Source organism: Balaenoptera physalus (assembly GCF_965194825.1).
Source record: "Balaenoptera physalus genome assembly, chromosome: 8".
NCBI classification, from domain to species: domain Eukaryota; kingdom Metazoa; phylum Chordata; class Mammalia; order Artiodactyla; family Balaenopteridae; genus Balaenoptera; species Balaenoptera physalus.
Genome location: NC_138887.1, coordinates 74,526,840 through 74,544,706, shown reverse-complemented (window position 1 = coordinate 74,544,706; position 17,867 = coordinate 74,526,840). Strand labels below are relative to the sequence as shown.

Genomic DNA, 17,867 nt, shown 5'->3' with positions numbered 1-17,867 from the left:
TGACATATCCCTCCTCTCTTCTCAAAGCCATTGTTCACTCCAACCCTGTCCGAGCCCCACTCTCCCACCCCCACCGGTTTCCATGATCTTCCTCACTTTTGGGCCCACTCCTTTTGGGCCCACTCTTTTTGGGCCAGTTTTCCCCTATTCTCCAAGATGCCAAAAAACCTTGTTGGCCTTCTCCTACCTTGAACTCTTCGCAGCAGGCTGTCTTCCCCATAGTGAAAATTAAGGGCATCTCACTCTTCAGGCTACTGTATCTCTATTTTATGAGAAGTCAACTAAAGTTTGGTGTTATTTAAAGTTTTCAGGGAATTCCCTGGCGATCCAGTGGTTAAGACTTGAGTTTTCACTGCCGAGGGCCTGGCTTCAATCCCTGGTCGGGGAACGAAGATCCCACAACCTGCGTGGCATGGCCAAGAAAAACAAAAAGTTTTCAGACTTCCTCCCAGCTTTGTTCTTTACCATGGATAATGTTTTTTGAATATGTATGTCAAATTAATTCTCACAATAGCAACTCTACGAAATGGTTGCAATTGGTATTACCATCTTAGTCCTGGGGAATCTGAGACTTAGCTCGATCATATTACTCTCCCAAGGCCACACAACTAAGAAGTATTAGAGCTAGGATGCAAGCCAAAAAGTTTGACATAGTCCTTGCTCCGAACTGTACTCTCTGCTATCTATTCAGTGATAACATTTATGGAGTTCTTACTGTGGGCTGACATTGTACTAAGAATTTTAATACAGTTTTTTACTTAATTGTTAAAACTACCCTATACTTTTTTTTTTTCTGGGTGGATAGAGGTTTATTTATTGTTTTTTTTTAAATTGGCTCAGGGCATTGTGGGAGCCGTCAAGTCTAGAATCTGTTGGGTTGGCCAACAAGCTGGAAATTCAGGTAAGAATTGATGTTGCATCTTGAGTCCAGCTTCAGCAGGGCAGCCAGCTGAACAGTTTCCTTTTCTGTAAAATGAGGCTTCGATACCAGTCATCTGAGCAACCCCATGTTGCCTCAGTACTTCATCATGCCTGCATTACAACATGTTAGAATGATCTAATGGCTTACATCTTACTCTTCAACTAGAAAGTTAGCTTGCTGAGAGTAAGTCTTATTTACCTTCGTGTCCTTAGTACAGAGTAAGCTGCCTGGCACCTAGTAGGCGTTCATGAAATATTTGAGGAATGAGTGAGTATATACTCCTCCTTCCTATGGCAAATGAGACAGTGTATGTGATGGTGCCATGCAACTTAATTGTCATACAAATATGATATATAGTTAATAAAAATTACCTGTTTGACTCTGCTTAATAGGAAGAAAAATGTTTTCCTTTTCCTGGTGACACGTATTTTTACAGTGGTTTCTTGAATCATTGCCCTTGCTGGAGCTACCCAATCAAAGGCAGACTGTTTTCTGAATATTTTCAGGAAAAGAGAAGACCACTTTGTCTTGAAAATCTACACCCTACTTAAAAGGCATAGCTAATCTAATTTTTAAAAATCTTAAGCCTCCCAGTTGTAAATGCCAGTAATTTTAGGTCTTTATCTGTAGAATAAGCATGATGAATAAAGTGCAAATATATTTGTAGAGAGCTGGGAGAGCCTTGGATGACAGGCAAGTAGATCAGAACAAAGTGTTGTTAATGTTCCCCCGGATGCATTAAGATGAGTGCAGAAGATCAATAGATCTGCAGGACACTAATCCCTCTTGAAGGTGTGAACATCCTGGATTTTATTTATTTAAGATTGATACAATTGAGTTATATATTTGAGAATCTAATGGAAGAAGATCACATCATCTTTCAGGAAAGCAGTCCTCTCAGTTGCACCAGCCAAGCTTCATCTGTTAATCCTTTTTGACCAATGAAGTAGTTGGTATATTCTTGTAAACTTTCCGGAGACAATCTGTCCATTATTAGGCCTGAACTTGAAATAGTTGGAGAAGGAAAGGAAAATTCAACAGCTCATCTTGCATCAGAATAATACAAGTGGGTCTCATTTTAATAAAACCCTAGAACACAGTATCATCTAGTAAGTAACAGGTACTCAATAAATGCTCTTTGAATAAATGGATGGAAATCTACATTTGTGAAATAGATCAATAAAGATGTGATCATTTACACTCCCAGAAGATTTATCTGCTTATTTGCTTCAGAGTGCTGACTTTAAATATGGGTCTTGTACACTAGTACTAAAGAATAAGAAGGTGAGATTTTTCTTTTCAAGTTACGTCGTCCTTTTTCCCATCTGCAGGGACATAACTACCACCTTAGCAGCTTATCACTTTACTTATCATATACATGTGATGAAAGAGAGGGCTTCTAGTTCCTTCATTTTCATGAGTACCAATATCTAATTTTTGAAAGTAAAAACCTGCTGGACCATCATGATTTATAGATTTAAAATGTGCTGTAATGTAATGCGACTTAGCATCCATAGCTTTCCCTCCAACATCTGTATCCTGATTTGTAGTCTAATAAACCTTCCTGCTGCAGAAGGCATGTGCGTGGTTGTTCTGAGGTGTAATACATCAACACAGCATTTCTAAACACAGAGCAATAATGTATTCAATTAAGGGAGGAAATAAAACATTGAGCCGTTTCTTATAATAAATCTTTTACTAAGCTTCCCACATCACATGTTTGCTGAGGAAATAATACATGTCATTCAGACTAAGGGTTATTGTAGACTGCTGAGGGAAACATGAAATTCTGGAGGTTTCAGCAGTCCTGTGAAACCCTGAAACATGGAAAGTGTACAAATTAGAAAAGGATGTAATATGTGACTAATGATACCTCTTGGGATACCTTTGGAACCCATATTTACTGTTATGATCACTAGGTTCATTTAAGCTATAGGAGTTGAAAAGCAATACCCTAGTAAGTGAAAAACACCTCTGAGTTCATTAGATGTGGTTGTAATTTAAGCTCTAAAGGCTTTTTTCCTTGCTGCCATTCTTCATATTTCTGGAAATGTGGTACTTGAGCTCCTAATAAAAGTGGTCTACATCATGACCATATAATCTACAGTTCCTGGAAAGCACATTTACACCTCCACATCTGTAGCTAAAGCTGGAACTGAACAGAAACTTAATTCACCCCAGATGTCACTCAAAAGAAAGTTCTGGAGAAAGACTGCCATGCTTAGAATTTTCTAGCCACCAAATATATCCCAGACAATGGTATAAATATACAATCCAGGTCTTACAAGCCCAAATGTTGGAAACTCTTTTCATATACTATGTATGCCAAGTGCAAAATTAACTGAATCCCAGAAGTAAATCCCCATTCTCCCTCCTCCATTTGTTCAGGTAAACAATGGCTATTTTGACATTATTTATACAAATGATTCCAGGTCTTTCTGTCCTGAGCAACTTAACAAGAAATTTAGTTCTTCTGGCTTGGCAAGACATCATTCCATAAAGCTTTAAAGAAGCTTATATGACAGTTTCTTTGAAAAAAAAAAGTGTATTATATGATTTGGGCTGCTAATCACCAGAATAGCATTTTGTGGATCAAAATAATTAGGCAATCCATTTCTATCTAGTGATCTAATAATACTCTTCTTTCCTTAGCTTTGGGTTTCCCTGATCAGTTCTTCTTTTCCTCTGTTATGGACTAGTTGCTATGGAATCAGTTTCTTCCCATTCCCAGGTGATATGCCTGACCAGAACAAATTTATGGTTGAAAAAAGATCAACACATAAACCAAAGGATTCTCCACAGTTTGTGGAAATCTAATCAGGCAAGACTTCCGTCCCAATCTAATCTATTTATAGTTTTTAGTTCTGCCTCTTAAAGTCATGTATTTCTTGGTGCCTTGCTTAGAGTCCCCTTCTTTCCACGTGAAGCCCACCAGGTGTGTGGGTGAGTGAGTCTGCACGATTTCCCAGGAGGCCCCGCTGATGTTGCAGCTTCTTAGTTGTAGTTCAGACAAGGCCACTGCAGGCACATTGTGCCTTATGAATAGTGGAGCTTTCTCTAGAGGAAAATCATTTGCTACTATGTCAGGTCAGATACAGAAGCCAGATGCCTAGGTTCTCAGTTGGTGTAACCGCTCATAAAAATTACTATTTAATAAGGACATCCTCAGGATTCATTAAGGGACCAATGTAAAAATGGCCATGTGAAAAATAGTTTTGCACCTTTGCAAAACTGCTGTTAAAGATATTGCTCATTGAATATTTAATAATTAATCAGAGATCCATTCACCTGACAAATTCCTCTTAAAATATGTCTCCTGAAAAGCTGGTGTGTGTTCGTCTATTAAACATTGAGATCTATACAACCCATGGAATTCTCTCTTTTCCTTTGGCTACAAAAATTAGAGCTAAATCCCCTGCTTAACTGTATCAATAATTTTATTCTAGTTTCCTGATATACTTTTTCTTTCCCCTTCCTGTGTGGAGGTCTGTGAAATGGTATTGGTAGTTTCTGAACACGGATTTGTATGCAAAAGTGTGTATTGTGTGTATATGTATACTCACTTTCATTTTTCTGGGGAAAGAACCCAAAGTTTTCATCAGATTCTCAAAGGGATGCATTACTCAGAAAAAGTTAAGGACCATAGTACTATGTGGTGTTTTATATCTTTGGTCTCACCTTTAACTCTTCTGTCTGTATAACAAATACATTTCAATTATAAACAATCTGAGTCCTTTTTTGTGGGGGGAAAGGGAAGGAAAAGCTAGATGGCAGTAAAAATTATATAAACCTAAATAAAACAGCACATTTTGTTGTCAAGTACTCAGCCTGTTTGTTAGTAGGTATGATTTTGGGGGGCAATTTTTTTGTTTGTTTGTCTGTGTTTTTCAGAAACAGTAGGCTAAAAGAATAACCCTAGATGACATACATCTATAGGAAAATGTAATCTGGTGTCTTATCTTTTTAAATTTTTCTCCCATTTTAAAAATAAACAAACTGTCTAGATAGGTCTATCTAGAGAGCCCCCTATGGAAAGGGTCTCCTAAATATTATAGGGAGATAGCAATATACATAGAAAATTCCTTCATGGTGTGACATTGATATATATTGACCTTGAGACTGGAAAAGTCCACTATGTTGTACATACCAATGTGGAATTTTTAAGACAACCCCATAGGAGTTAACTTGCTAATTTGGAAACTAGATAAATCCAATAAAAGGAAAACTTGTTGAGAGAAAAAGCCTGGTTGAGAAAAAAAATCTCAGGAGATCAAATAGTAACACCAAACCACTGGAGAAGCAGATATATTTCCCCCTAGAACAAAATCTCTTCCATCTTGCTTTTTCCAAAGTAATTTTTTATGAACATATTGTGAATTACACAGGACACCAACCCTGCTGCTTTAGGAACAAAAAGACAGAGCCGACAGATGTAGTTATTTGCCAGGAACAACCATGTGAATTTATAAATATTTCGCTAGTGCAGCTTTCAGAAGAGTGACTTTTACTGCCATATTAATGCAACTTGCAAATTTATAGTCTGGGCATTTGTGGGTTATGAATGTCCAGTATTCGAGGCTAGTGCCAAGAACATGGTTTATGTTTTGAAATTCTTTTTTTCTCTGAACACAGACCTCTTGGCTGTTAAGGTCTATGTTATAATTCAGTTACACATGAGGTGCAAGGCTACATGGTATATCAGTTCCCACTGCCAATGGCTGGACTCATAAATATACTCATTACAACATACTCCATTTAACAGAATGACACACAAAGCATAAAAATATCTCTAAAGAATAGAGAATTAGTAATTGTAGAAGCAATAGTGGCATGATTCCATGCCTCAGGCCAGACCCATAATAACCTAAAGTTATAATTATGTGTCATAATATTAAAAAAACTGGAGTCATATGTTTTGGGAAATAATATTTTAGTATATATTAGATCAACATCCTCATCAGTGTTGTCATATGCTCCAAAGGGTACACTACTGAAAAGACTTTAGCTATTCTACTGATCTTTCAGCCGGGGAATCGCGGAGGAAGGAGGACCACTGCAACTCTTTCCTTGTAAATTCGTAAGTTGCTTTCCCTTGATCATGCCTAAGGTGAAATAGTCATTCTAGTTTTCCAGATCTGGAGAAAGAGGAAGAGATTCCTCTGGGCTTGAGCAAATAAGACCTGGAATGAAATCTTAAAGTGACCAGCCTTTGGTCACACGTCAGAGGGTCCTCCTCTTTCAAGATGTTATAACCTAGGCAGAATTGTTGGCCACTGATGAGAGCCAGCACGATTGCCTGACCTGTCTTCCACTGAGTGGCTCTATTACCTTGAACATATCACTTCTCAGGGTCGCATTTCTTCTTCTGTAAAATGTTCATGTTGTACTATATGACTGCAAAATCTCCTCACAGCTATGATGATTTTTTTCCTAATGCATGTGTGCCAACATATGTAGATATTGATAAATATATTACAATTTGCAATATTAATTGCTTATCAGCGTGCACACTTTTCATTCTAAAAACCACAGGTGGAAAAAAGGCTTTTCTGTTTCACACCTTATGTCCACCATTTCTTGCTCTGTATTAAAACTGTGTATTATCCTTAAAAGAGTTAATTGGAAGTCTAACCTTAAATAATGGAGCATCTTGTGCTCTTACCAAAATTTGTAATTAGTACAATGAGTAACGCTGTCCTGAATTACTAAAGCTAAACAAACAAACAAACAATCCCAGTTTATTCCAATGCTTAATCCTACCAAGGCCTCCAACCTGATTAATCATGCAGCAGGCAGTAAACTGCCCTTATTAGCTGACCTTAGACACTTCAATGAAATGGACTGCAGCCTGTGAAAAATGACACACGTGCCCAAATCCCATGCAGTAATTATATTAGAAAGTACTCTGTTATCAGGTTTTAAAGATAACCTTAGCCTTAAGAATAAGATTCTGTCAAGAGCAAATCCTTCTTCTTTCATTGGCTTCTAACCTAAAGGATAGAAGTAGTCAAATGCTTGTTACCATTACCCAGGAAAAATTCGGCCTTAAAACTGATTGAATCAATTTCCTTTATCTTATTATCTTAGGCCATAGCAATTTAAAAAAAAACCCAAGTAGAATGATAGCACTCCATGATCTGGACAGTCTCATATGTCCCTTGTTTGTTTATCTTTTCTTCCTTTTCCCTTTATCTCTATCCTGACCTTTCCTTTCTATCCTCCCATGAAGGTAAAAACCTAAAATGAAAAAAAGTAGCTATTCATACTTTCCAACACAGCCACATGTTCACATGACAAATGGAGCATGACCATACAAAGAGACTAAAATGACATATCCTTATTGCAGGCTCAATTTACTTAATTTTGTGTCTTCCAACTATTACGACAAGGGTCACTCATTCTGCAGAATTAATGGCTGATATAAATTTAGTATAAAAAAAGTATAAAGAAAAGAGTTCTTCACCCACTGTATGGCCAAGCTGTGGAATTTACTACCTTGTACCTTGGGAGGTCATAGATTTAGTCCAGGGATGAATTAGAAAGATAGGTAGATAATTTTATGGCCAGTCATAATACTGTAGTTACGAATACTAAGATAAAGGTAATGGAATCTCATGTTTCAGGGCACAAGCTGATCATCCTAGGGGCTTTGCAGGATTTCTTGTATTTCCTTAATATGCTCTGAGCAAGTGGCTTGGCTCATATTGAAGTTTTACCTCTCTCTGGCAGTATTGAATACTGCTGTGAACAGGATACCACATTTAGGTCACATTTTTTGTTTATTTTTTGGCAATGAAAACCAGAAGTGTCTGCTAATACAATACCAAAGAACAATGAAACAACAAAAAATAATTTATTCTTCCATTTAACGAAAGTTTATTGAGGGCCTACCAAGTGCCTTTCACTCTTTTGGGTGTTTGGATACAACAATGAGAAAAACAGAGAAAAATCCCTGCTTTTATGAAACTTACATTCTAGTAGGGCAAGGGAGATAATAAGCCAAACAATAAGTAAGTTATATAGTACATTTGAAGGTTTTAAGTATGGAGCAGAGAAAGGAAACGGAAACGGTTTTATAATTTAAAAAGAGTGGTCGGGCTTCCCTGGTGGGGTAGTGGTTAAGGATCCGCCTGCCAATGCAGGGCACACGGGTTCAAGCCCTGGTCCAGGAAGATCCCACATGCTGCAGAGCAACTAAGCTCGTGCGCCACAACTACTGAGCCTGTGCTCTAGAACCTGCAAGCCACAACTACTGAAGCCTGTGCGCCTGGAGCCTGTGTTCCACAACAAGAGAGGCCACCGCAATGAGAAGCCCGCACACCACAAGGAAGAGTGGCCCCCGCTCACCACAGCTGGAGAGAGCCGGCGTGCAGCAACGAAGACCCAACACAGCCAAAAATAAAATAAATAAATTTATATTTAAAAAAAAAAAAAAAAAAGAGTGGTCAGGAAGGGCATTATCAAAAGGCAACATTTAAAGCATGGAAATATGTGGGAGAAGAGTGTTCCAGACAGACAGAAAAGCAAGTGGAAAGGTCCTGAGGCCTGCTGAAAGTAATCTATTAATTAAAATATATTCTTGATTAATTGAAAGACTCAAGGAAATGACATAATCTGATTAATTTTTTATTGTTGTTTAAAATGCTACAACCCTTTTTATTTCTCTCCTTCTTGCTGAAGAAAAATTTTCTAAATTTATGAGATAATCTTCCTGCCTTAGTATTGTAGAACAATGCACACAGATACTAACAATGCACAGATCTACTCACCTTAGATTGGGGTTGAAGATTCCAAGTTGTCCATTACTGTAGCATTAAAACTATCGATGCATGAACTGAATCTGTATAGATTCCCAGATGGATTCTGGGAATTTAAAAATCAAATTTGGCACGTGTCAATTATATTGTCTTTTCTTTTCTTCTCCTTCACTTCCCCTCTGCTTTACTCTTTCCATTTTCTTTTAGAAACTTTTCTGCGAAATCTTGTTCTGGTTTATAGGTTCCTTTATCTTTTCTGCTCTTGCTGCAGTCTTTCTAAAGAGGTTTCTTTAGGAAGAACGCCTTTTATCCATTTAATGTTGGAGGGTAAAAACCATACCTAAACTTAGTGGATTAAACAACATCTATTATTTTTCATAGTTCTGTTGGGGACTGGGAGGTTCTTCTGGTCTGGACTGGCTTGGCCAAGCTTGATGTGGTCTAGGATAGCCTCCATCCCATGACTAGGGGTTGCTCTGTGTCAGCTGGGATGACAGCCACTTGTCTGTCATCATCCAGCAGGCTAGCCCAGGCTCCTTCACATGGTGGCAGAGAGATTTCAAGCAACAACAGAGGGCAAGCCCCCATGTACAAGCATTTTAAGCCTGTATTTATATCTTGCTTGTCAATATGCTATTTGCTAAAGCAAGTCACATGGTCAAGCTCAGATCTGATGGGTAGAAAAATAGATTCCACCTTTTGATGGGCTGAGCTGTAAAGTCAAATAGCAAAAGGGCTTGCATTCAGGGATGGGAGGAATACGTGGCCATTTTTTAGTTTACCAATCTGCCTTCTGGCCACAAATCATTCACATTTTTCCTTCTTGTAAAATATGCTCGCTCATATCACAGGACCTTCCCTCCCCCCAAATTTTATCCTAAGGTGTCAGGATGGAATTACAGGATCTTTGCTATGTAACTGGTCCAGATGTCGATGAGGTTCTCTGAATACAACTTCTCAGGTGCAGTTCCTCTTGAAGTTATCTGGCCTCACACCCTACATAAAATAGAGATACAGGGACAGGGTAATTGCAGTAAATATTCCCATTTGAAGTCCCACCTTCCTCACTACTTGTATCCTTAATTGTATTGTTAAGGACACTGGGCCTGAACTTGTGCTCTCATACCTGGCCAGATTAACATGATTTGCTGCTTCTTTCTCAATGGCCCTTTGAAGTGTACAATGGAAGTGACTTAAAAAAAATTAGGGAGGTACAATTCCAGGAAGAACTGAGACATTTCTGTTTATAGTTAGTAAACACTAATTTTAGAGAGCCTATTCCCCCGACCGCCCGCGCCCCAGGAACTACTTGCACAAATCCCTTTCTATTCAATATAAAAGATGAAGTAGCTTTGGCATATCCACGAAATGAAATACAACCCAGCAGTTTTAAAAAATGAACCTATAACAACACAGATGAATCTTAGAATTATCATGTGGAGTGAAAGAAGCCAGCCAAAAAAGAGTATATATGACTGAACTAGAAAATTCGAAACTAATCTATAGTGATAGAAAGGAGAGATTGATGACTGCTTGGGATGGAGGGATTACAAAAGCGCAAGTGAAAGCTCTGGGAGATAATAGATATTTTCACTATTTTGATTGTAGTGATGATTTCATGGGTGTGTACATTTGTAAAAATTGTACACTTTAAACGTGCAGTTTATTATAAACTTTATCCGTAAACTTTAGTAAAATTTATATATATATATATATATATATATATATATATATATATATATATATATAGAAAGATAAAGTGGTAAACCCAGATGAGGATTTGGGGCATAAGCACTAGAATATATAGATTTGATCAGGAAAGAAAAAACTGAAATTCAAATTAGTGAAACTAGCAAGATTTTCATCTAAGCTTATAATTCTGATAATCTATAATTCAAAGGTTATGGATTAAAATGGGTAAGCTAACATAGTTTCTATTGTGGAAAATTGGCACCTTTCTAAGATCCAAGAAAGAATATAACTGTTATTTTGGGTGTACCGTTTTGTTGTGGTTCTAGCTTCAATCACTAGGGAACAAAGCCGTCACCCCTGGAACACTTTATATACCAAAGTTCTTAAGGAAGTAATAATCAGAACAATAAACTTTTTCTAACACCTGAAAAATAATTGTCCATAGCAGTTCTGAACTGCAGCCTGGCACATGTTGCAAGATTCCCTTTACTCAAGAAGCAGGTAAACTTTCTTGATGAGGGCCCACTTCTTCTTCCTAGAACTGACTCCCTGGCTTATTGTCCTTTGAGATTCTTCTCAGAGGAAGGGAGTTTATGGCCCTCTGAGCTCTTTCCTCCCTCCTTTATAGCTCATGTTTGTAGTTGGGTTGCTTTCTTAGTCTGCTTCTTGCATGTAGAAAATTGGGGGCCCAGATAAATCTTTTCATTTTGAATTCTTTGTTTTAGTCCAACTCTCTTAAAAACTTGTGGGCTTCCTGTGAATCTAATTTGAGCCCACTCTATGCCCTAAAGGCCACATCACCAACTCTTTTTGAGAAGGCCACTTTCAACTTTGGGCGGCATGTTAGGCTGCTGTGATCAGACATCCTTAAGGTTCTAGGCACTACCTTACACTGTTCAATGGTTTAACAGAGGGTCTTTCAGCCACACCCTTGATTTGGATCTTTACCTTGAAGTCAGTTCTTACTTTGAGAATCTTTAATGGCAAGAGAGACCAGCGATATGAAATAGCTTTATTTTCTAAGTTCTCAAGTCCTGGCTCCTTTATGTTGCCTATGAATTCTGCAAGAAAACTGCACAGTTCTTTCTTTAACTCATCTCTCCTTTTTTATCCCTTATCTTATGCAATAAATACTCCTTCAACATTTTCCCTGGGACTCTGCTGTAGCAAATTAACAAATTCTTTAGGAAAATTTTCTGTCCTATAATTTATCATAGACAACAGTTTGGCCATTGTTTCACTGCTATATAACAGAGATTACCATTTTTCCAGGGTGCTGTAGCAGTTTCTTTACCCATTTTCTAGACTCTGCTAACAATTTATTTACCATTTTCCCAATTTTGGCTAACATTTTATTTTTTTTGCCACTTTTCCAGTCTCTGTCTACCACCTTGTCCTAAAGTGAATGCTACATATTTTAAGTTGCTGTTACAGCAGTGCTCCTGTCCTAGTACCACTTTCTATATCAGTTAGCCTTTGCTATATAACAGACTGTCCATAGCTTTGGATTAAAACAATAATATCTATATTTCTCACAGTTTTGTGGGTTGGCTGTGTGTTTTTTTTTATCATCAAAACTTGCTCAGCTTGGGCTAGAAGGTCTAGGATGGCTCTATACATGCCTGGTGGCTCTGTGTCTGTTGGGAGCGAAGCTACACTTCTGTCATCATCAGTAGGCTCGCCCAGGCTCATCCACAGGACACGAAGTCAGAGTGCACAGGGGAGGAGTTTGCACACATACAGGAATAGTGCACCTAGAGTGCACACATACAGGAATGGGAGGAGTTTGTGTGCCACCTTTTGCAGTCTACCACACTCCTTCTCTTTTCACTTCAATTTCTCTCATCTTCTTTATTCTAGTACTGAGAGGACTTGGCTTTGTTGGCAAGCTTGATTGGTTGCCTTAACACTCACTGGCTTTCTTATGCTATCTGATAAAGTCTGTGTGAAAATTTACTACAACCATGCATTTGGCATAATAGTTGTTTAATGCCTAATTGAACTATGTTTCTTTAGATCTTCTTGTCAAGTTTAACTCTTCCCAGTTTCTATTTGAGAATTCCATATTTTAAAATGTTCAGTTATTCCTCACTATTTGAGATGTAGTTGACTAAAACTGTCATACTTTGGGGGGCGTGGTTTACCACTCATGAGCTTTTATACTCCTTACTTAATCATTAGGGAACTGACATTTTCTATGAAACTTACCTTGCCCTTAAGAAAATGAATGTCAAATACAATTATGATTTGTTTGAAGAATTGAATACTATAGTGGTAGGTTATATGAAATTTTTTTTAAAAATTCTGTTTTCTCTGCATCATGATTAGTGGTTCCAAAGGAAGAGGGAGTTTGAGAGAGATCAGATTTGGGAATGGGAATAGAATTATGTTTTGAGGAAAGCATCTACTTAAGGCTTCTGCATTTTAAAATCCATCAAAGAAGTCATTTATTTCTCTCATAAATCTGTAATGATGGCACAGTTGCACATAATGGTTTGTGATTTCCTTTGGTCAGCAAAGAGGAAAATGAAAGAAGTAAACAAGCACATGAACCTAGTAATATCCACCCAATATTTCTTAATAGCCCCTGAAATGGCAAACCTAAATGATCTTGCTTGCTGAAAATCATGGCAATATTTGAGAGGATGAGTTTCCAGTCATAAATGGAACACAAATAATGAGATGATTTCTTCTGTCCTGCATAACCAGAAATGTTAGCCACGATTCCCTGCAACTGGGGGGCCTTCTGCAGTCACACAAACCTGTAATAGAATACTCAGTGTTTTCCTATTCTTAGTCTATTTCCTATTCTAATTGCATAAAAAACTTATTAACATGTTTATAAACTAAAAGCTGAAGCCAGAACCTTGACTTTGTTTACTAAACTCTCAAATTCATATCTTGTCTTTTCAAGATAATTTTTCTATCCCCCTCCCTCAAAACTGAGGAGTTTGTGTTATAATAAATATATATACCTTACTTAAAAGTGTCTGTTTCAAACCAAGATGCACTTTTAGACACATGTTATTAAGAACAGTATGTAAAAATGTCAACTTATCTACCTGAAAGAATCATTTTGTGAAGTGTATGATAAACACACTATCATCTGAAGGGTAAACTCTCTTTACTTGAGCAGTTTATCACCAGTAAGAGTTTTTTTGACTTCATATCAGGTCTGTCAATACTATCACCATTACTTGAACGTCTGATGCCTCTGCTCTGGAATATTTAAATTGCCTCCTAACTGGCCTTTCTTGTTGTACTGCCACCGAATCAGTTTATTCATTGCTATCAGATTAATTTTCCTTAAGCTGTCATTCCCTAGTTTAGAAACATTAACTATTTCCTCATAGCCTACGGAATAAAGCCCAAATTCCCTACTTGATGCTCAAGGCTCTCTATTAGCAGGTATCACGTCTATTTCCACTTTAGTCTTGACACAGTAATCTCAGAAAAGAGGTTAACTTTTCTTAAGAAGAAACACTTTATATAACATAAGGAAAAATTATCTCTTATTTTAAGTAGACAGAGTCTGAGGATTCTGTATCATTTTAATCTGGAAAGCCTAGCACTGCTCCAGGTCTCATTTGTTAGGAGGCTTTTATGTGCCAGACATTCGCACATAACACTGCCTCGTGATCCTCAAAACAATTGTGTTGGGTATAACCACAGACAGTTTTCAGATAAGGAAGTCGAGCTCAGGAAAAAATATATACCCAAAGCTTCATGATGGGTCAGAGTGGAGCCAGAATTTGAATAGCATTCTCCTGAATCTATAATCTATGTTCTTTCCCCTTTACCACAGCTCTAGCAGAAGTTCATCATAATGCTGTTTTGATCACAGAACCTTCCTATGGTTCTCTTAGGTGATCTCTACACTAGGATGACTTTGGGAGGTGACAGCACAATAAATGAACTTTTTAGAATTACAGTGTTTCAGGGACTTACTTTCATATATGCTAGGCTCTGAACTGTTCTTTCTCATTGGATCAGAACTGCATATTACATGATGGCAAACAGGTATTTTCTTATTGACACTATTTTTATTCTGGGTATTCTTCATCTGATGAGATGATGAAGATTAACTTGCAGTAATACTGAACATAAAGCACTTTATAAGGTGAGAGTTCACATTCTTTAATGCATTCAGTGGTGTTGCCAATGATACCAAAAGCAGATCAGGCCATGTATTCAGAAGATATTTCCTGGTATTACAGCTTAGCTTAAGTTAAGGGTTTCTAAGACATTTCAGAGATTTTATTGTGTTTTGGGTCTACAGAAATAATTGAAATAGCCCTTAAAGACTTTCGTTAATTGTAAGGGACACTTTTTCCTGCTACCTCCCAAACGGTCATATCTTAGAGAATAAATATTTTGTGACGAGCTCTGCAAAAATAGAGAATGCTTGATCACAGAAATATTGAATAATAATAAGAAACACATAGGCACTTCAAGTGCATTGCAAAACTATTTAGCTTGTTGAAGCCAAATTTCAGGTATATTTAATTTCCAGACTCCTACACTATAGTTGGGTTTGAATTCTGTATTCCCAAGCCAAAACATTTTTTAATAGGAAACTCTTTTAAATCCATATACTCCCCCAAATGTTTCTCCTGTATATTTTTGGATATCTCTCTCTCAAGAACTGAAAAAGGTCTGAATTTTGTCCTACTTGGAAGCCAACAATTTAGTCTGCCAGTTTCATTGGTGCTGGCAGAAGACATGATATTCCTGGATCAGAAACCAAGGACAGTTTATATGACTCATAGCACTAGCAGTAGCCAGAGTATCAGCATTTGTGTCGATTCCTTGAGCCTCGCCTCTTGCTGGGCAATGTGAAGAGGATCAGGTGATATTCACACATGCATTGAGGAGTATCATAGGTGGGGAACCCTGAGTTTAGGGAACCCAAATTGTTTATAATGGGTAGTAGGCATGTCTGCCTTTTCCTCCAGGAGACATTATTTCTTTTTTTTTTTTTTTAATTAATTAATTAATTTATTTATTTTTGGCTGTGTTGGGTCTTCGTTTCTGTGCCAGGGCTTTCTCTAGTTGCAGCGAGCGGGGGCCACTCTTCATCGCGGTGCGCGGACCTCTCACTATCGCGGCCTCTCTTGTTGCAGAGCACAGGCTCCAGACGCGCAGTCTCAGTAATTGTGGCTCACGGGCCCAGTTGCTCTGCGGCATGTGGGATCCTCCCAGACCAGGGCTCGAACCCGTGTCCTCTGTACTGGCAGGCGGATTCTCAACCACTGCACCACCAGGGAAGCCCCAGGAGACATTATTTCTAACTTCCAAGGATGAAAGCAAACCTGCCCTTTGCTCCAGAGCAATACATTATCTATATCTCCCATAGCAGTTCACTACACATACATCCTAGAAAAGATAGTTGGGAACAAAGGCAGTCAGTGCTTCTACTTAAAAGATGTGTAGAAATGTGAGCGACCCATGGAGAATTGTCTTCCAAAACTTAATTTCTGGAGTCCCAAGAAACTTCAGGGCATGCTACCAGCTTGACACACTGGGTAGAATTAGAAGTTATGCCCTGTGATTTGAGGGATCCTGTCCCTCAAATTAACTATGTATCATTGATTGTTTTACCATTATAACTTCACTCCTTTGACTCAAGCTTTAGGTCTACAAATGAGCCCTTTATCTAGTTACAAATACCTGGAAGTAGTTCCATTTTATCCCTGCATACTTTAGCAAATAGAAACTGGGTATTATAGGGGATGAATATTCCTGGGCTTAGAATTAGAGAGATGTGATCTTGAGGCCTGATTTTACCACTGACTACACTGACCCTCAGTTTCTCTATCTAAAAACTAGAAAACAGTGGAGAAATGCTATAAAAATTCTGAGAGAAAATGCATACCAAACTAAAGTTTTATACCTATCTAAACATGAGGGTAAATGTGTTAACAGATATGTGAGGTCTCAACAGCATGTGTCCCTGCACCTTTTTTCAAAAAAAACATGGAAGGATATACTCTATGAAAGCGAATAAGTAAAATAAGAAAGAGGAAGGCATGAAATAAAAAAGATGAGTCTAGCACAGGAGGGAGGCAAAGGGAATTCTCAGGATGATGGCAAAGGGGAGCCCCACAGTGGTAGGTATCCAGCAGCCTCAAAAACAATCAGTCCAGATTATAGTGGAGGGACAGAGGAGTCCATAGGGAGGTCTCCAAGAAACAAATTAAACTGACAGATTGCATGAGGTGTTTGACTACACTGAGAGGAGTTTTCAGTTCTAATGGAGAGTTTGAGAATGAATTGACGATAGGTGTATAGAAGATCAAGCAACCCATAAAACAGAGGAAGTATAAACTTTTAGGAAATAAAATGCTGTTCAAGAACTCTAATTATATTACGTGACTGAGCTTGTAAACAATATTAATAGATTCATAATTATGGAAACTTCAATTATAGATTTAACCTAAAAGTATGCTGTAGTTATGTTGCGAAGATAGCGAAGGGGAAATATGTGTATGCTCTTTGGGGGTGTGTGGAGGATGTGTTGACAGGTAATTTCTTTTCCAGAAGGAAGCAAATAATGTTTAAAATTTAAAAATCAAGAAATAACTGTATTAGCACATTATTTATAAAGTTGATGTAAACACCAAAAGAAATGGCTAAAAGGACTGAAAGTGGTAACCACAAGGAAACAGAAGTACGGATTGGGAAAGGGTGGGCTAGAGGACTTTTTGTCATGTTTTACTTTTAAAAGGATGTGCATGAATTACTTTGATCAAAATTAAATTTAACTTTAAAATGTAATGCATTGATTGGCCCATTGCCAGTTAAATGTTTAGCAGAGATTAGTTAAATTAGAAATGGGATGGACCTAGTGTAATAAAGGCACATACCAGAAAGCAGAAGGTGATGCTATTAGGAGAGGTGAGATTTATATTTCTAGCTCTTGTACATTTTTTTTTCCAGGGCCAGTCTTGGCCACATCTTTGATCTCACATCATAAACTATGTTAGTTAGAATATTTAGTACATTTAGAAGCTGTACTAACTTGTATGGGACACTAAGGTCTGTATAACAAGTTACTACTCTAGCACACTAAATGTTTTTGTCTCAGCCTGGGTAAGTTAATGCATCTTCGGTGAGTGTCTCATTCAGTATCCAGGGGTACTTTGACCCACTGGAGGAATATTGCTGCATTGCTTATTGAATACATGTATGGGTGGGAGATATTTCTGTAGGTCTGTAGAATTTAAATTCACAGTCTCCTGAGTAAAGATGATGTCCAGTTCAACATGCTGAATTGCATCTAGCAATTGTTATTGCTCAATAAATATTATAGTAGTAATGCTTGGAGGGCTGGGATGCTTGCAGCTTAGACAAAACCGTTGCCAGTTGTGTGGAAATTAGCTCAAACTGCGGTCATATTTCTAGCTGGCTCTCAAGTGTTGCGCCTGTGTTAGGCTGCTCATCATGTGGTGCTTCTGCTGCTTTACTTCTCAGGGCAGTTCAGCTAATGTGGATCT

At 37.9% G+C, this 17,867-nt stretch overlaps 1 protein-coding gene across 1 annotated transcript in view; it reads left to right on the top strand.

Moving 5' to 3' along the window:
- The first annotated feature begins 393 nt into the window (after positions 1–393).
- The window catches only part of SKAP2 (src kinase associated phosphoprotein 2), a 192,082-nt gene continuing 174,608 nt past the window's right edge, over positions 394–17,867 (top strand). Inside the window, exon 1 of the mRNA XM_082472055.1 lies at positions 394–901. The gene's annotated coding sequence lies outside the window, so the exon portion shown is untranslated. The remainder of the gene's footprint in view (positions 902–17,867) is intronic.